The following is a 20,478-nucleotide window of genomic DNA, read 5'->3' on the forward strand; positions in this document are numbered from 1 at the left end:
CCATAAATACCAAGATGAATGCTTTGCCAGGTTCACTATATTTTAAAAGTAAGCTGCTACCTTATCGCAGCTCAGCGCTCACGTGACCGGCTGCTTCTCTCCTCTCTCTCTCTTCTCGCTCGAGGCAGCAAAGCGAGCGTGGCTGAGAATACCGTGCTGACGTCAGCAGAGAGGAGGAGAGAGGCGGACGTGCCGACAACAAGGTCCTATCACACATTTTCCGTCGGAAAATCCGACCGTGTGTACGGGGCATAAGAGTTAAACATTGCACGATTATTTGCGTTAAAATAACTCATGCAGTATTTACCTCAGGAACGTGCAATTCACAAAAAAAGGCATGTTAAAGAGGAGTTCCACCCAGGGGGGCCGTCAAAAAAAAAAAAAAATTAAAAGTCAGCAGCTACAAATACTGCAGCTGCTGACTTTTAATTGGACACTTACCTGTCCCTGGGTCCAGCGATGCGGGGGATCGAAGCCCCGCTCGTCCCCCCCCTCCGCTCGTCGGCGCCGGCATTTCAACTGTGGGCGCCGGGCTGTGGCTTCACAGCCTGGCACCCACTGCGCATGCGCGAGCAGCGCCGCACGCCGTGATTGGCCGCTCAATCACCTGGGACCTGTATTGGGTCCCAGATGATTGACAGGAGGGAGGGAGCAGAGCGGAGCCCTTCCTGTGCCTGGGGGGATGTGATGTCACCAGCCCAGGCAAAGGAACAGGCAGACTACGAGGGACCACCTAGCAACAGGCATTTGGAGGTAAGTGAAAAAAAAAAATATCCAAATGTTTTTTTGTTTTTTTGTTTTTAGAATTTTTACAGGTATTTTTGTTTTTTGGGTGGAACCCCACTTTAAATACCACAAGTTTATTTTTTATTTTGATGTATTTGCAATTTATTTTACTGCAGACAAGTTGCAGTGGGAGCTGAAACATTTAGTGGTATTCTTACCACTGTTAAATGTGGCAGTTTAGCTCAGGGCTGCTGGTTGTAAAGGAGTCAGCAACCACCGGTGTCCTAACAACCATGACTCATCCCTGCTGTCAGCGGGGATTTCCTGCTGACAGGAAGATGTAAACAAAAGAGCCAACAGTAAAAAAATGAAGACAAGAAACGCATGTGGTTCCCTCACAATCTATACCAGGCCCTCAGGGTCTCCCCATTGAAAGATTTGCCCTTTATTCCTATTCTGGTGTCAAAGCAATTTTGGATCCTTCCAGAAATTAAAAAAAAAAATGGATAGAGGCTTTAAGCTTTCCCTACTTAGTCCACAGCGCAAAATAAAAATTAAAAAAAAAAATAAAAATATTCACCGGACCTTCGTTGCACAGTAAGGTCACAAATGAGCTCTTTAGTGCATGCAGCATGCTGGAAAAATATCAGGTGAATTTGCAAAGAGTGCCAAAAACTTTGTGTAAATGCATGCCTCGTGCACAGAGCCGTTTTCATTTACTGGCTGCAAGATCCTGTGTAAAAGGTATTCATAGTGCATCTGAACTTCTATGGACACCTGCTTATGTCTGTAAGAGCTGAGAATTATACATTCTGTGCCACCGCTACTGATTACACACTACTGATGCAGCGGTAATGCAAGTGCAAAATGTGCATATTAATGGAGCAGCGCTAAATTACCAATTACACCAATAATCATACTGAAGGAATATATACAAAACATATAGGAAAAAATTATTTTTCAAATAATAAAAATAACTCAGAGTCCAGTGCAAAAAAATGGAAATATCAATAGCAATTAATGTGTAGTCCTTCTTCAATAAGATGGTGAGTGATTGACAGACAGATCCCAGTGTCTGCGATCATACATTTGTGCTGAATGCCAAAATAGGGAGAAAACTCCACCACCATGTGCAATGATCGCTCACCTCAATGCCAAAGGTAATGCGCATCAAACTGCCAAAGCAATCTCCATATGCTATCCTCCGTCATTGGTCATCACACATGTAAGAAGGAAAAAGGGCTCCTCATGGTGTAGTATAAAGCAGTAGTTTTATTAAAACAAAGGTAGACTTACATTTAAAAATGTAGCAGTACAAATAATCACAAAAACATCTGATCACACATCAGCGAGACACCAGATGACATCACTTCCGGTTACGGACGAAAACCAGAAGTTCTCCTATTCCAGTGTCTCGCTGATGTGTGACCACATGTTTGTGTGATTATTCGTACATCTACGTTTTTAAATGTAAGTCTAAATTTGTTTAAATAAAACGACTGCTTTAGGCCTGGTTCACAACTATGCAGGTTGCAGTTTGCATAGTCCAGGTGCATTTTGCGTTTTTCAATGCACACGTTTTTAATCCACTGAAGTCTATGGAACCAAAAACTAGAAAAATGTCCCTGGCCCTTTCCACAGATGTGAACTACATCCATAGCAAACCATGTTAAATGGACTGTAGTGTGTTTCTGCAAAACTCAAAACGCACCAAAAAATAAATAAAAATGCAGAGTCGTGAACCAGGCCTTATACTACACCATGAGGAGCTGTTTTTCCTTGTTACATGTGCGAAGACCAATGACGGAGGATAGCATATGGAGATTGCTTTGGCAGTTTGATGCGCATTACCTTTGCATTGCACATGGTGGTGGAGTTTTCGCTCTATTTTGGGATTCAGCACAAATGTATGATCGCTAACACTGGGATCTGTCCGTTAAGCACTCACCATCTTATTGAAGAAGGACTGGACATTATTGATATTCACATTTTTTGCACTGGACTCTTTGATTTATTTTTATTATTTAAAAAAATCGAAGTTACTTACCGTTAACGTCTTTTCCATGAGTCTTTCAGGACAGTCACCTTTGAGAGACCTCGGCTCCTCCCTTCTCAGGAAACACCGCCTCCACAAAAGCTTTAAGCCACTCATCCCCTCCAGCCCATCAGTTTTTCCATGAAAACCTCCGACCAGTCTAGGGAGACACAAGAACACATCATACCAACCTTCATTTTCCTGATGCTCTCATATCCTAGTGGCGAATTGTTATTTGGGTGGGTACCGGTGCTGTCCTGAAAGACTCTTGGAAAAGACGTTACCGGTAAGTAACTTTAATTTTCCCCCTTTCGTCTTTCAGGACAGCCACCTTTGAGAGGATAAGCAAGCACTTACCCTAGGGTGGGACTACTGCTTGCAGAACTTTATGCCTGAAGGCCTGGTCCTGGGCAGATAAGTCCAGCTGTCGCAGCTCTACAAATCTGTTCAGGTGTAGCACCAGCCCACTCTGCCTGTGATGTTGCCATGGCCCTGGTGGAATGAGCCCTGATACCTTCCGGGTCCTCCACCCCTTTTGCCATATATGCCTGATGGCTAACCTCAGCCATCTGGCTACTGTACGCCTAGAGGCTTTGGACCCCTTCCTAGCCCCTGAAAATGAAACAAAAAAAGGAATTAGACTTTCTAAACTGTTCTGTACTATCCAAGTACCTTAGGACGCATCTCCTAATGTCTAGCCTGTGAAAAACATGCTCCTGTTCCCTCACAGGATTTGAACAGAAAGTAGACAGATTTCCTGGCCCCTGTGAAATCTGGAAGCCATTTTTGGCAAAAAAGGCCGGATCGGTTTTAAAAACTACCAGATCCAGAAAAATTTGAAAAAAAGGTGCACTAATCGAGTCTTGAGAGTTAGCAATTTTACTGCACAAGACTCTATAGGCTCAAAGGGTTCCCCTGTTAGAGCCTGCAGCACCAGAAAGAGATCCCACATGGATAAGGGGTAGGAGCTAACTGGTCTCTGCCTACTTAAAGCATTAAAGAACATGTTTATCCAGGGGTTCACTGCTAGCTGTTGTTCCAAAAAACAAAAACAAAAAAACAAAAAAAAAACACTTAGAGCAGAAACCTGGCCCTTAAGAGTGCTGAGAGCCAGCCCCTTGTCTGCCCCACTTTGCAGGAACTCCAGTACTGCTACTGGACTGTGAATGCTAAAGGAGCTCTCTGCGCACCAAGAATTGAACTTTTTGCAGACTTTTAAATAGCGCGCGTCTCCTTTTTCCTACAACTTAGAAGGGTTCGCCACCAATCGTTCAGAGAACCCCTTACTCCTCAGCATTTCCTCCTCGGTAGCCAGGCTGCTAGATTCCACCTCTCCACCTAGGGACAGTAAATTTAACCTTGAGAAAGGAGGTCTTATCCGGCAATATCCAAGGAGGTTCCACCGCCAGATCTTTTTGGACAGAAAAACATGGCACCCTGGGCCAGTGTGGCGCTATTGGGATCAGGGTTGTGTCCTCTGTCTGGAATTTCCTCAAGACTGTGGGCAACAGTGCAGGAGGGGGGAAGCCATAGCACTTGGTAAAACACCAGCTCTGAGAGTGCGCGCCCACCCCTATTGCCCGTCCCCCAGTTCAGAGAGAAGTGAGGAGTTTTTGCATTCTCCCTTGAAGCGGAAAAGGTCCACACATGGGACCCCCCAATTTTGGGTAATCATCTTGTAAGTGTTCTGACTCAGGACCCAGTCGCTCTCCCTCAGCGTCCTCCTGCTGAGGAAGTCTGCCAGCTGGTTTAACTCCCCTTTTAGATGTACCGCTAAGAGGGACAACACTGACTTCGGCCCATTTGAAAATTGAACTGCTCCTGGTGCCCCCCTGGTGGAACCCTCAATACTACTTCCTGCTGTTCCAGTTCTTCCAGGGAAGAAAGCAGTGCCGCTGCCTTCTCTGCACACCTTAGCAGGTCTGTAACGAGAAGCCTGTGTGTGTGTGGGGGGGGGTGTCTTGAAAATTCCAGTCTGTACCCACTCCTTACAATTCCTAGGATGAATTGAGTGGAGGTGACCGACTCCCACTATGGGAGAAAAGCCCCCAGTCTTCCTCCCACCGGGGGTTGACCTGTCATTGGGTCTTTTGGGGCTGTTCAGGAGGGAGAAAACTAGAGTTAGACTTACTGGTAACTCCTTTTCCAGGGGTCTTCCAGGACAGCCCTTGAGAGATGTAGTCCCTCCCATCGACCCAGGAAACACATTGCCACAGTTCAAAAAGGCGGTCCCTCAGGTCCCTGGTCAGTCATTTACCAAGAACCGAAGGATGGAACTGAAAAATATAACCATAACAGGCAATACCGTTAGTACATCAACATAAATCAAAAAAGGGTGGGATCATGCTGTCCTGGAAGACCACTGGAAAAGGAGTTACCGGTAAGTCTAACTCCAGTTTTCCTCAGTTGTCTTCCAGGACAGCCCTTGAGAGGATCCCCACGTACTCACCAGATTAGGGGGGGGCCACAGCTTGGATGACTTTCCTCCCAAAAGCCTGATCCTGACTGCACATTAAGTCTAGTCGATAATGGTGAGAAGCTTGACCATGTGGCTGTTTTACATATTTGCTCTGGGGTGGCACCAGCTCTTTCTACCCAGGATGCCGACAATGCCCTTGTGGAGTGGGCTTTAATACCCCCAGGAGGATCTTTGTTTATTTTCTTATATCCCTCTGCTATAGCTTGCCAAATCCATCTAGCTATGGTGACTTTAGAAGCTTTTTGCCCCTTATGTTGTCCGGAAAAAAGAACAAAAAGTGAATCTGAAATTCTGAATGGACTGGTTACCCTTAGACATTCTAGGATACACCTCCTCACATCTAATAAATGAAATTGTTTTTCTTTCTCATTTGAAGCATTCTGACAGAAAGAAGGGAGGACAATATCTTGTGACCTATGGAAACTAGATGCCACCTTTGGTAAGAACCCAGGGTCCGTCTTTAGGATGACTCTGTCCTCTAGAATCTGGAGGAATGGCTCTCTGATGGAGAGGGCTTGGATTTCACTAACCCTACGGGCTGAAGTGATTGCCACAAGAAGTACTGTCTTGAATGTAATCAGAGAGGCATCTGAGATAGGTTCAAAAGGTGACTCCAAAAAGGCCTTTAGAACAGTTGATAGATCCCAGGATGGAGCTATATTAACTCTGACTGGTTTGCGTCTGGAGATTTCCTTACAGAACCTAGCGATGAAAGGATATTCCTGTAGCCTTTTCTCTAAGTATACACTTAAGGCAGCTATCTGAACCTTAATAGTACTAGGCATTAGTCCCTTGTCTATCCCCTCTTGGAGAAACTGTAGGATACTTGCTGTATCCATGTTTACCTCACCTCGGCTATTCAGCCAGCTGTTAAATTTTCTCCAGACTTTCCTGTAAATAGCTCGGGTGACAGGTTTTCTACTTTGTAGCAAGGTCTGAATCACTCTTTTAGTCAGGCCTTTGCTCCTCAATATTTCTTCCTCAGTAACCACGCTAAGAGGTTCAGCATGGTTACTTGCATATGAAAGAGAGGTCCCTGAGACAGAAGGTCTTGTCTGCAGGGAAGTCTCAGAGGAGGTTGGTCTGTCAACCGTAGTAACGTTGTGAACCATGGTCTCTTGGGCCAAAACGGTGCTACTAAGATTAAACACGTTTCTTCCGCTAGAAATTTCGCTAGAACCCTCGGGATGAGGTGAAGCGGAGGAAACGCATAAGCCAAGCTGAAGTTCCATGGAGTCTAAGGCGTCTACTGCCAAGGGCTGATCTCCTGGGTATAGTGAGCAAAAATTGGGAACTTATGTATTCGCTTTGTTTGCAAATAGGTCCACTACTGGTTTTCCCCAGTAAGCTGCTATGTAATCAAACACTTCCGGGTGTAGAGACCATTCTTGATTCGAAACTCGTTGTAGACTCAAGAAGTCCGCAGTGTTGTTCAGCTCCCCTTTCAGGTGTATTGCAGAGATGGATGCTAGATTGGATTCTGCCCATTGAAATATGTGACTGGCCACCAACATTAGTCGAGGACTTCTGGTACCTCCTTGCTTGTTTATATAAGCTACAGCCGTCATATTGTCTGAGTGGACTTGTAGATGTTGACCCTGTAATGTGTTCTGAAAGGCTAGTAGAGCTCTGAGGATAGCTGTTAGCTCCTTCCAATTGGACGAGAGAAGTTCCTCCTCTGACATCCACCTGCACTGGGCCCAGCCTGAGTTGAGATGGGCTCCCTGACCCCAGCTGCTCGCATCCGTAATTAGTATGGATATGATATGAGAGATCAAGAGAACCCCTTTGTTTAAATTTTCTGTGTCCTTCCACCACCAGAGGGAGCATTTCACTCTGGCGGGGATTGAAATCTCTTCTTCCAGATCCCTGTCTTTTAACTTTTCCAAGAACCTCTGAAGGTCTCTTTGGTGGAACCTGGCCCATTGTACGGCCGGAATGGCTGCTGTCATAAGTCCTAAGACCAAAATCACCTCCCTCACTGTACATTTGGTACTGCTTTGAAGAAAAGACATTCTCTGCCATAGATTCAATATCTTTTCTTCCGGCAGGACTATTCTCTGCTCTACCGACGGGACCTTGTACCCCAAGTACAGAATTTCCTGTGTTGGGGAAGTTTTGGACTTTTCCAGACTGATTATCCACCCCAATTGACTCAGGCTGAGCTGTGTTAACTCAAGTCCTGACAAAGTTGTTTCTCTGAGTGGGCCGTGAGGAGCAGGTCGTCTAGATATGGAATGATCGAGACTGACTGAAGTCTTAACGGAACTAGTGCCTCCTCGAGAACCTTGGTAAAGATTCTCGGGGAGGATGACAGTCTGAATGGAAGTGCTCTGCACTGAAAATGATAAATTTTTGTGTCTATCTGAATCGCCATCCGAAGAAATTTCTGGCCTTCCTTCCTTACTGGGATATGTAGATAGGCGTCCCTTAAATCCAGGGTAGCCATAAACACTTCTCTTTGGAGGAGATTTCGTACTGAATAAATGGACTCCATCCGAAATGTTTTGTAACGGATGGAGAGGTTCAGAGCTTCATGATTAGTCTGAACTTCCCTGACGGCTTTTTCACCACAAAGATGTGCGAGTAAAAACCGTCCCCCTGTTCCTGAATAGGGACTGGTGTTGATCCACCATTTCCCCTATTAGCAAAGGTAAGGCCTTGGCCTTTTCTGAGTGTCTTGGAAGTTTTGTCACAAGAAACTTTGAGGGTAGATCGCTGTGAAATTCCAGCGCATACCCTTGTGACGGGAGGGCCCGTGGAACTCAGAATACATCTTATGTCTAAGTCACCCTGTGCCATCCTGGCACAGGGTGAGTGAGAAAATATATCTTGGACTACTTAAAATGGGACAGTAATATTTGTCCACAATATTTCCCAGGATGTATGTAGAGACTATTATTGGTTTGGTTGATTCTGAACTCAAGCTGTTAATTGAGTGAGCTGATCACATTAGCCTCCAGGACTGGCTAGGAGCCGAACTGTTGAAGAATAGGCTGAGGAAGGGGGAGATTGTTGTTTGTATTGTTAATTGTAATTAGCTCCAGCTATTGTGTTTATACTACTGTGTGAAGCTCGGTGCCCACAAGTCTGTCATCTGGTCTGGGTAAATTTTTTAGTTAATTAGCTCATGTTAATTAGGTTACAGTTGTATTGTTAGAGGAGGTTCCAACAGCATATAAAGTCTTGTAATTTTGATTCTAGGTAAAACAGTTCATGGTAGCAACAAGCAAGTGTCGCCTTGTTTTGTGCTCAGAGAGGTTGGAATATCTGTATACAGACTGGCAGGAAGTGGTATATGACAGAAGCACTCAAGCGGAGTGTGGGACGTTCCGTGACATTGGTGACAAGCATCGGGAAAGCTTCCTGCAGTCTGGGACATCCAAACTTTCATCTGGATCCAAGGTCCAGATAGCAGGAGAGGAGAGGTACAGATACCAGCCACCATGGATGAGGAATTCAGAAGGAGGTTGCGAGAGATGCAGATACAGCACAGAGGACCAGTATCAGAGCAGGTCCTGCTGGGATGGTGTGATTCTATTCGCTGCAAACTCTGGAAGGAAGCGCTAGCCCGTGAGCAGTGACACCAGGGAAAAGTTCTCCCCTCCATCGAGGAAAGGTACTGGTCGCAGTACGGACTGCGGGTGCGGTTTTTGGGAGAAAAACCACACAAGAAGCAGACAGATGAATTAAGCAGGCTGGTCTGGGCAGAGATAAAGCTGGATGAGAGCTACAGAGCCCTCCGGTGGCATGTATCCCAAGCATGTCCCTGGATAGCGGATGACAGCCCAATGGAAGGCTTAAGCTACGGCGGCTTGGGACTGTTGTATGTGAAGCTGACAGGGGACTCTAACTTTGGGAGTGATTTGGAATGGCGGGTGGACGAAATCATGGATTTCAGAGAAGGGCTACTGAACATTTCGGAAGTGCACTGGGCACAGGAAGATTTGGAGTTTCTGGCCGTTCAGGAATGGGAGCTAGAGATCGCCTACAGACGGCTGCTAGACATTGCTCAGTGCCAGGGCTGGGCTCCCTTTGCCTGGAACTATCAGGAAATACCAGCTGACAACCCTGAAATCCTGGCTGAAGAGTCGGCAATGTGGCAGAGCAATAGTGTGCTTTGCCAACCTGCCCCCGCAGCTATGGAGGCGGAGGTCTTATGGCGGATGCAGCAAGTGCTGACTGACCTTGATGATCCTGTTTCTGCATGGGATGATCTTGGATGGAGGAATGTGCCTGTCCAGCAGCATGCCAGAGAATCTGCAGTGGAAAATCTGGAGATTGCCATCCCCAAACCTGAAGTGCTGACAACAGGGCAGAGCTCTGCTAACCTCTGCCCAGCACTGATAGCATCTTCTGGATTCCATGGACAGGAGATGGTGAACCTCCATCCCCAGACACCAGTTGCAGAGACAGGGGATTTGATAGACTTTCCTGCTGAGGAAGAACCATCGGGTGAGCCCCCAGCAGAAGAGTTGGGATTAGGGCCAAACTTCATTGCGCTCTGCTCAGCACTGATGGCATCTTCTGAGTTCCACGGACAGGAGATGGTGAACCTCTATCCCCAGACATCAGTTGCAGAGACATGGGATTTGATAGACTTTTCTGCTGAGGAAGAACAACCTGATGAGCCTCCAGTAGAAGAGCTGCTATCAGGGCCAAAGTTCACTGTGCTCTGCCCAGCACCAACAGTGGCTTCGGCCTTCTTGAGAGAAGAGGTAGTCGGCCTTTCTCCCACAACACTGACAGGGACATGTGATTTTCTGCCAGCAGCATCTATGGAGTTACAACAAACTTCTCCAGCTGAAGATCTGGTAACTGAACAGAGGGTCCAAGACCTTTGTCCCACACTTTTAGCAATTCCAGAGACTGAGGATTTGATAGACGTTTCTGTAGAGGAGGAACCACCGAGCAAATCGCCAGCAGAAGTGCTGGCAACCGGACAGAGGGTCCAAGACCTCTGCCCCACACCTGCAGCAATTGTGGAGGCCCAAATTGAGGAGGTGGCAGTCTATCGCGATCTGCAGATCAGGATCCAAGGAGAGAATGCAGTCATCACCTCACAACTGCAGCTTGATCTGGTGTCGGTGGATGGGGCTTCAGTTCCCACCTGTATACCCCAAGGATGCTGGGCAGTCGGCCCAGATCCCCAACAGCAGGATGGAGTGAGCTCAGTCCCCCGGTCTTCTCTCCAGCGGCAGAAAGGACTCAAGGGAGAAGGGCCAGTCCAGGCCTCTCCCCAGCGGCAGATATGTTCTCTGAGAGAGGCAGAGGTTGGCTGGGTGAGTAATACTCTGTTTGGAATCATTTATTTGGGGTACTGTGTGGGTACAGGCAGTAGAGGACTGGAACTACTTACTAACTTCGGAGTCAACCCGTCTGGGGTCTCCTCCTGTGTTAGTCTCCTGCCGAAAGGGGAGAGATGTGACGGGAGGGCCCGTGGAACTCAGAATACATCTTATGTCTAAGTCACCCTGTGCCATCCTGGCACAGGGTGAGTGAGAAAATATATCTTGGACTACTTAAAATGGGACAGTAATATTTGTCCACAATATTTCCCAGGATGTATGTGGAGACTATTATTGGTTTGGTTGATTCTGAACTCAACCTGTTAATTGAGTGAGCTGATCACATTAGCCTCCAGGACTGGCTAGGAGCCGAACTGTTGAAGAATAGGCTGAGGAGGGGGGAGATTGTTGTTTGTATTGTTAATTGTAATTAGCTCCAGCTATTGTGTTTATACTACTGTGTGAAGCTCGGTGCCCACAAGTCTGTCATCTGGTTTGGGTACATTTTTGAGTTAATTAGCTCATGTTAATTATGTTAATTAGGTTACAGTTGTATTGTTAGAGGAGGTTCCAACGGCATATAAAGTCTTGTAATTTTGATTCTAGATAAAACAGTTCATGGTAGCAACAAGCAAGTGTCGCCTTGTTTTGTGCTCAGAGAGGTTGGAATATCTGTATACAGACTGGCAGGAAGTGGTATATTACGGAAGCACTCAAGCGGAGTGTGGGACGTTCCGTGACAACCCTCTTTTTATAATGTTTAAGACAAACTCGTTTGAGGTTATCTTTTCCCACTGCGGGAGAAAATTCATTAACCTTCCTTCCACAGGGAACCTGATGTCACTGGGGTTTAGGGTTTTGATTGGGGCGGTTAAAAAGTATGCCCCCTTTTCCTTTCCCTTTTTGTCCTGTCCAGTGCTTTTTAGGTTTGAACTCCTTCTCTGACTTGGAGGGTTCCTTTGAGGGACAAAAAAAATTTCCTCTGAAAATTTTTCTTTTTAGTGGGAAAGGTTTTCTTTTAATCCGCCGTTTTTTCTAAGGCGGTATCTAATTCAGGCCCAAAGACTAAGTCTCCTGTAAAAGGGACACTGCACAGGAGTGTTTTGGACGCCGTGTCTCCCCCCCCAAGTTTTCATCCATACTGACCTCCTGGCTGCGACAGAAAGCGCTGTAGTTTTAGCCGTAAATTTTACGGAATCAGTAGAAGCGTCAGAGATGAAACTTGTTGCCTTGAAAAGCATAGGGAAGGTTTTCAAGCGCTCCCCCCTAGGCATGCCTGCTTTTAGGTGTTCTTCTAGTTGAGATAACCAGAACTCCAATGCCAGGAGCCTGGCGGACAAGATGGGTGAACTAGAGATACTGTTGTACAAGGAGGATTTGGATTTTGTGGGAATTTCAGAGACCTGGTTCAACAGCTCTCATGATTGGTTGGCAAACATTCAAGGGTATACCCTATACCGCAAGGATAGAGAGGGTAAAAAAGGGGGAGGGGTATGCCTATATATCAAGAATAATGTACAAGTGAATGTGAGAGATGACATCACTGAGGGGGCTAGGGAGGAGGTGGAATCTTTATGGGTAGAGCTCCAAAGGGATGAAGCTAAGGGGAAAATAATACTGGGAGTATGCTATAGGCCCCCTAACCTGAGGGAGGAAGGGGAGACGGATCTCCTATCACAAATTGGATTAGCAGCAAGGATGGGAAGTGTTATCATAATGGGGGATTTTAATTATCCAGACATAGACTGGGCGGAGGGAACCGCGCATTCATTTAAGGCTCGCCAGTTCCTTAATGTCTTGCAGGACAATTTTATGGGTCAGATGGTAGACGCACCAACTAGAAATAAAACATTACTAGATCTACTGATTACCAACAATACAGACCTGATAACAGATGTGGAAATACGGGGCAATTTAGGTAACAGCGATCACAGGTCAATTAGTTTCAGTATAAATCACACAAATAGGAGACATGAAGGGAACACAAAGACACTGAATTTCAAAAGAGCCAACTTCCCTAAACTACAAACCTTGCTAAAAGGCATAAATTGGGATAAAATATTAGGAACAAAGAATACAGAGGAGAGATGGGTTTGCTTTAAGGGCATATTAAATAAGGGCATTAGCCAATGTATCCCATTGGGTAATAAATTTAAAAGAGCGAACAAACATCCTGGATGGCTTAACTCCAATGTAAAAATGCATATTAAAGCAAAGGAGAAGGCCTTCAAAAAATACATGGTTGAGGGATCATCCACAGCATTCAGAATTTATAAAGAATGCAATAAGAAATGTAAGGGTGCAATTAGGATGGCTAAGATAGAACATGAAAGACACATAGCGGAGGAGAGCAAAAAAAATCCCAAGAAATTCTTTAAGTATGTAAACAGTAAAAAAGGGAGGACAGACCATATTGGCCCCATAAAGAATGAGGAAGGACATCTGGTTACAAAGGATGGGGAGATGGCAGAGGTATTGAATTTATTCTTCTCCTCAGTCTTCACGAGTGAATCGGGGGGCTTCAGTAACCAAAACTGCAGTGTTTATCCTCATGACACAACACAGGAAGCACCTACATGGTTAACAGAGGACGGAATTAAAATTAGACTTGAGAAACTTAACATTAATAAATCACCGGGACCAGATGGCTTGCATCCGAGGGTACTTAGGGAACTCAGTCAGGTGATTGCCAGACCGTTGTTCCTAATTTTTACAGACAGTCTATTGACTGGAATGGTACCAGCTGATTGGAGAAAAGCCAATGTAGCACCAATATTTAAAAAGGGCCCAAAAAACATCCCTGGGAATTACAGACCAGTTAGCCTAACATCAATAGTATGTAAACTCTTGGAGGGGATGATAAGGGACTATATACAAGATTTTAGTAATAAGAATGATATCATTAGCAGTAATCAGCATGGATTCATGAAGAATCGTTCTTGCCAAACCAATCTATTAACCTTCTATGAGGAGGTGAGTTGCCATCTAGCTAAAGGAAGGCCCGTAGACGTGGTGTATCTGGATTTTGCAAAAGCATTTGACACAGTTCCCCATAAACGTTTACTGTACAAAATAAGGTGCGTTGGCATGGACCATAGGGTGAGTACATGGATTGAAAACTGGCTACAAGGGCGTGTTCAGAGGGTGGTGATAAATGGGGAGTACTCAGAATGGTCAGGGGTGGGTAGTGGGGTCCCCCAGGGTTCTGTGCTGGGACCAATCCTATTTAATTTGTTCATAAACGACCTGGAGGATGGGATAAACAGTTCCATCTCTGTATTTGCAGACAATACTAAGCTAAGCAGGGCAATAACTTCTCCGCAGGATGTGGAAATCTTGCAAAAAGACCTGAACAAATTAATGGGGTGGGCGACTACATGGCAAATGAGGTTCAATGTAGAAAAATGTAAAATAATGCATTTGGGTGGCAAAAATATGAATGCAATCTATACACTGGGGGGAGAACCTCTGGGGGAATCTAGGATGGAAAAGGACTTGGGGGTCCTAGTGGATGATAGGCTCAGCAATGGCATGCAATGCCAAGCTGCTGCTAATAAAGCAAACAGAATATTGGCATGCATTAAAAGGGGGATCAACTCCAGAGATAAAACGATAATTCTCCCGCTCTACAAGACTCTGGTCCGGCCGCACCTGGAGTATGCTGTCCAGTTCTGGGCACCTGTCCTCAGGAGGGACGTACTGGAAATGGAGCGAGTACAAAGAAGGGCAACAAAGCTAATAAAGGGTCTGGAGGATCTTAGTTATGAGGAAAGGTTGCGAGCACTGAACTTATTCTCTCTGGAGAAGAGACGCTTGAGAGGGGATATGATTTCAATTTACAAATACTGTACTGGTGACCCCACAATAGGGATAAAACTTTTTCGCAGAAGAGAGTTTAATAAGACTCGTGGCCACTCATTACAATTAGAAGAAAAGAGGTTTAACCTTAAACTACGTAGAGGGTTCTTTACTGTAAGAGCGGCAAGGATGTGGAATTCCCTTCCACAGGCGGTGGTCTCAGCGGGGAGCATTGATAGCTTCAAGAAACTATTAGATAATCACCTGAATGACCACAATATACAGGGATATGTAATGTAATACTGACACATAATCACACACATAGGTTGGACTTGATGGACTTGTGTCTTTTTTCAACCTCACCTACTATGTAACTATGTACTATGTAACTATGTAACTCCAGATTTCTAGCCACACAAGAAGTGGCTAGAGCTGGTTTTAAGCCTGCCATAGAAGCATCCCAGGCCCTCTTTAAGACTATGTCTGTTCTCCTGTCCATTGGGTCCTTTAAATGCCCCATATCCTCAAAAGCAAGGTCAGACTGTTTTGAGACTTTGAACAGAGGAGCGTCTAGTTTGGGATTTTTATTCCAGACCGCCTCTGGGCTCTCATCAAAAGGGAATCTTCTTTTAAGGGAATTAGGAAAGAAGACTTTTTTTTATCTGGTTCGGCCCACTCCTTGTGGACAAGGTCAGAAAGCACTTTATGTATAGGGAATACCTTAGCTTTCTTTTTCCCCAGAGCCTCATACATTTTATCATGTCTGGTCAATTGAGTTTCTTTCTCATCAGTTTCCAGCGTATCATAAATGATGCTCAACAGCTCGTCTACTTCCTCAAGAGACAGCTTGTATTTTGCTGCTTTGTTAGCTACAGCCTGATCCTCATTCTGGTCTGAGTCTGCGTCAAAGGATTCAGGGCTAACTAACGCGGGGCTATGCTCCCTGACTGTACAGGGCTCCCCAGAGCTGGGTGTTGTAAGGCATGGTGAGGAGGGAATCGCAGCTGTTCTACTGGTGGAAGCAGACGTGTTTACATCTGCGATCAACTCCTGGAGAGATTTAAAGGTTGAGGCCATCTCATCTTTAAAGGAGCCAAGGAATTTTGCCAAGGGAAAGTCTGCCTCTGTTTTAAGTAAGCCTGCAATACACTGTCTGCATAAGGCTTTGTTAGAGCCTGTGGACAACTTATTTCCACAATTAGGGCATTTTTTGCGACCTGACTTGTCTTCCCTTGGGGCCTCCTTAGCCTGAAATAAAGAATAAACGATCTTAGCATCAGAAAACCTTTTAACCCTGATTAAAAATACCCATGCTGTAACCACCGCTGTATATACCCGGGACTGTGAGGTATCCACCACCATGGGGTACTACAAATCCCAGCCTTACAGCAAAACCCCAGAAAAAAACACGGTAAGGGCTTGCCCAGCAGCCTACCTTTGTTTGGCTGGTGCCTGCATCCACCAGAATGTCCTGGGGATTAGCCTCCATGGTCCCCCTCTCGAGCTCCGGATCCCCCCCCCCGCTAGTCCGGTATAGCTGGACGCTGATCAGGATTCTGTAGGCTCAGCGCGGGCTTTCCCCTTCTCCTTGTGCCTTTAGAGACCTGGAACTGGAAGTCTCGGCACACAGCGACGACGCGGTTCCGCCGGAAATGATGCAAATGGCGTCTCCGACCCCCACCGCCATTACAGCAAGGAGCTGGGATGGAAGAATCCATCTACACCGCTCCTGGGGGGAACCTGGGTCACCCTGCCACTGGCACACCTCAGCGCTGAAAAGAGGGGGGCAACGGGTCTGCTCCTGTCAGCTGGACGATACCCGAGCCCCAAAAAATAAGAAGGTAAGGACTAACCTGGAGACTGCTGGATAGGACCCGGTCCCCCTGTGCAGCTCCGCTCCCTTCAGGCAGCCCCTGAGAGATATAGTCCTTCTCCTGGTTCCTGGCAACATGTTCCTCCGACGGAGGAAACACGAACTCCCCCGTGCCCTCTGCCCTTGTTGGTCCAACCTTTTTTCTGAGCCTCCGCCCTTGGAAACAGTCTAAGAGGTTTCGTCTTAGACTGTTCCCCCAACTTCCTCTTTAGGGGAAAAGCCTTCTCTTTGCTGGCTGTCCAATCAAGGACAGCCTCCAAATCCGGACCAAACAGTAAATCCCCCGTGAAGGGGACTCCGCAAAGCTTTACTTTGGACGCATTGTCCCCTTTCCAGGTTTTTAGCCAGAGAGTTCTTCTGGCTCAATTGGCCAGGGCGGAGGACCTAGCGGACATGTGAACCAACTCTGCAAAGGCATCTGCAATGTATGCTACCCCCTTTCAAAGCATAGGAAAAGAAGAGAATCATTTCCTTTGCAGTTCCAGCCTCAATAAGTGCTTTTATGTGCATCAGCCAGTGCTCCATGTTGCGAGCCACCACTGTGACTGCCATGGCAGGCTTAAGAAATCCTAGGGACAAATCCCACGTCTTCTTAAAGAGGGAGCCCATTCTTTTGTCAATGGGATCTGCTAACACCCCCATATCTTCAAAGGCCAGGTTCTGAGAAAAAGCTGTGTCCAGCCTAGGTGATTTATTCCAGACTGCCGTTTCATCGTCCGCAAAGGGGAATCTACGTTTTTAGGGCCCTGGAATAAAAGACTTCCGCTCTGGGTCTCGCCATTCTTTGATGGCTTCCACCAGGACTTCATGGACTGGAAAGACCCTCCTCTTCTTTTCTCCAAGACCTTTATGCATTTGATCATGGAGCGACAGAGGCCTTTTCACTTCCTGGATCTCCAGAGTGGTGTGGATGGCTCCCAAGAGCTCCTCCACTTCCTCCAAGGAGAGCTTATATCGGGAGGTTCTGGTAGATTCACCATCCACCTACTCTCTGCAGAATGTTCCTTTACTAAACCTTCTATGCATTCCCTACACAGAACCTTGGGCTAGGAATCCCCCATAGTAGTCCTACATGATGGGCACTTCCTCTTGGAGCTGTGTGGGGACCTAGACTTTTCTGTGGACTTGCTCTTTAACGACAAAAAAAGATCCCCCAGACACAGCCATCAGAATCTGCCAACGCAACGTAGAAACCGCCACCAGGAGTGTACCCCCCCCCAGGACCGACCACCACCAGGGTCTCAGAAGTACATCTCCTCCCCTCTGACCACCAAAGAGAGGGGTTCACCTGTGGAGCTAAACGGGAAAATGGTAAGGGAACACCACCCCAGGGTTCCTTACCCCAGAGTGGCTGGTGTTGGCGTCACCCAGCGCAGATCGGGAAACATCAGTCTCCGACATCCCTCCAGACCAGATAGGAACGTGGTCCGCCTCAAGCTGCTCCTCTTGCTGTCACTACAGCTGCTATGGCGCCCACACCAGCCGTCACACCACTCGCTTTACATCCCACCGCAGCCAGAAGCCACGGGTCAAACGGAAGTGCCTGCCCCCCACCGGAACTGACGTCACCCACCATGCGGCCCAGCATCGAGCTCCACGATGGCCACCACAGAGCGAGGGGGACTCTGATACTTCCACCATCACCTTTCCCAGGCAGCGGAAAGCAAGCACCCTGGCCTCCACCTTCCCCCAAGAGAGGACCGGGTGCGATACAGCGCTACTCAGGTAACTGGCTCCCCAGCCCAGCTGCCGTGCGTGAGAGACCTCTGTCTCTCCCTTCCAGGACAACACCGGCCTCAGCCTCCCCAGCTGAAATGGCCCTGGTTCCTAGCGGTGTCTCCCCGCTGGAGGAAACACTGAAACTGACGGGCTGGAGGGGATGAGTGGCTTAAAGCTCTTGTGGAGGAGGTGTTTCCTGAGAAGGGAGAAGCCGAGGTCTCTCAAAGGTTGCTGTCCTGAAAGACGAAAGGGGGAAAATTATTTTTCCCATGTTTTGTATATATTCCTTCATTATGACTGTATGATTATTGGTGTTATTTGTGATTAAGCGCTGCTCCATTAATATGTACATTTAGTATTGTTGGTGTTAGTGACACTACAGGAGCTTAGCAGCTTTACTACATCATTTAAAATTGCACCGCACTTATATTCACCTTTGCTGCATTTTTTATTTATTTTGTAATCTACACACTGAGTAGCACATAAGTCTATTTTTCTAATATAATGCAAGAGCAAAATGACTGAAGGCAGAGGTCATTCTTCACTTGAGCTACATGGATGACACATTCGGGGGGAGATGTGAACATCAATAACATGTAATCTGCAGTGATGATATAGCGTGACTAAAGGCCAAGGTTATTGGTGTTTCTTTGCTGCCTATGCATTATCGATATTTTGGTGTTGGCCCTGAATTTACTAGGCAGCAGTGGAACATGGGGTCCCAATTAGGCCCTGAATGCATCAGGGACGTGCATCCGTGTGACTGTCAAAATGGGGGCAGCATCTGTGTCTGTGCAGCTGCTGCACCCCAACTGACAGCAATAGAGCTGCACAGCCTGTGCAGGTAAACACAGCCCTTCATGGCCATGCGGTAATGTACGCCCTGCGTGTACAAGGCCTTATGTTGTACACATGTGAATGGTAGCACAAATGTTTACATGCATACAGCATAAAATACAGTCAAAATCGGAATATGAACGCTAATCATTCTAGTTTTAGTTTATGCAGCTAAATGCTACCAAAACAAAGCAGTGTGAATGGGCCCACAGCAGGAAATACGACTGCGGTCAGATTCATATAAGTTACAGATCTGAATGTAAGGCATAGTACGCCTGTGTGCATGATCCCAAAATTGTATCTATACCCAAACCTTTTTAAGTTTTGGATACAGTAGGAATGATTAGAACATCTGGCTTTTGTTTACTTGCTGTCTGGTTAAAAGGTTATCCCTAGAACAGGAAGTGAGCAGAAATTTCTAAAGTCTCTTTTACACTAGCGTCAAGGACTTCTCCACCAAAAACCTATCCATGGACAGATGCCAGACCAATGGGACAGATGCTGACCAAAGATCTCTCTGCAAATGAGAGAGAGAGAGAGAGAGAGAGAGATGCAGAGCCACCTATACTGCCAGGCAGGGCCAGGACAAGTGGAGGGCAGGAGGGACAGTTGCCCTGGGCGCAATGGTTTATGGCAGAGATTTGGGTGCCCTGACCCTAAGCGAAGGGGGGGCACGCAGTTTGGTATTTTTGCCTTGGGCACTGGATGGCCTTGTCCCGGCACTGCTGCCAGGAGCTCCTAGAGCCAGGCCGGGTAGGTGAGAAGTGAGGAAGCTTTTGGGGGGGGTGAGGGCTGTGGAAGGAGATGTATGCAGAAGTAGAGGATGGGTGACAGTAGTGCAGAGGTCAGAGCGAAGGTGGAAGTTAGATGTGGACAGCCTGTGAAAGAGAGCTGAACCCTGCACTCTGTGCATAACACACTCCTGGACACTGCACGCAACGCATCCCTGAAGCCTGCACGCAGCACACCCCTGAATTTATTGTAGAATTACCTGTAGGCAAGAAAAAAACTTTACTACTGGACTTTACTACTTCTGTAAGCTAAAAAAAAACAAAACAAAAACTCACTACCAGAAGAATCTTAAAACCTTTGTTCTTTCTTTTTTTGTAGCAGATTTTTCCTCACTTCCTGTCTAGTAAAACATTGCCCTCAGAACAGGAAGTGAGGGGAAATGTCCCTAATGGAGCCCTGGATAGCAGTAAAACCCAACAGGTGGTCTAATCCTTCCTTCCCCACTGTATCCAAAAACAAAAAAAGGGGGAGTATAGATACAGTTTAAAACGTTATCTTCCAATACAGTTTCCAATAAGCATAACTCCCAACTGTCCCTGATTTTGAGCAAAGTCCCTCTTTCCTCCTCATTTGGGTCTGATCCATACAGGTATATATAAAATGCACTTTTTATTGTTCAAAAAGTGTTTCCCAGTGCTAAACCTTTCATCCAAATTCTAAATTGCTGCATTTGTAAATTTTAAGAGCCATATAAAGGAATAATGGCGGTAAATAAAAACACTTGCGACTTTAACTAATCATTTTTTTGGTAGAATTCTTCCGTAAGGGGGCGTGGCAGGGGGTGTGTCCTTTGCCTATGTCATTTTGCTAATAGGCGTCCCTCATTGCCATCCCAAAAAGTTGGGAGGTATGCAATAAGGGTGTCATTGGACCTTGCTAAATGATTGTACAGGAGCTACAGAAAGCTTCCATACAACACGCAGCACCCTGA

The 20,478-nt window shown here is 46.4% G+C and overlaps 1 protein-coding gene across 2 annotated transcripts in view; it reads right to left on the reverse strand.

Annotated features, from left to right (window-relative positions):
- APTX (aprataxin) overlaps positions 1–20,478 on the reverse strand; it is a 65,623-nt gene that overhangs the window by 44,931 nt on the left and 214 nt on the right. The gene's annotated exons all lie outside the window — the stretch shown is intronic.

The sequence above is a fragment of the Aquarana catesbeiana genome, linkage group LG01 (assembly GCF_042186555.1).
Source record: "Aquarana catesbeiana isolate 2022-GZ linkage group LG01, ASM4218655v1, whole genome shotgun sequence".
Classification (NCBI taxonomy): Eukaryota; Metazoa; Chordata; class Amphibia; order Anura; family Ranidae; genus Aquarana; species Aquarana catesbeiana.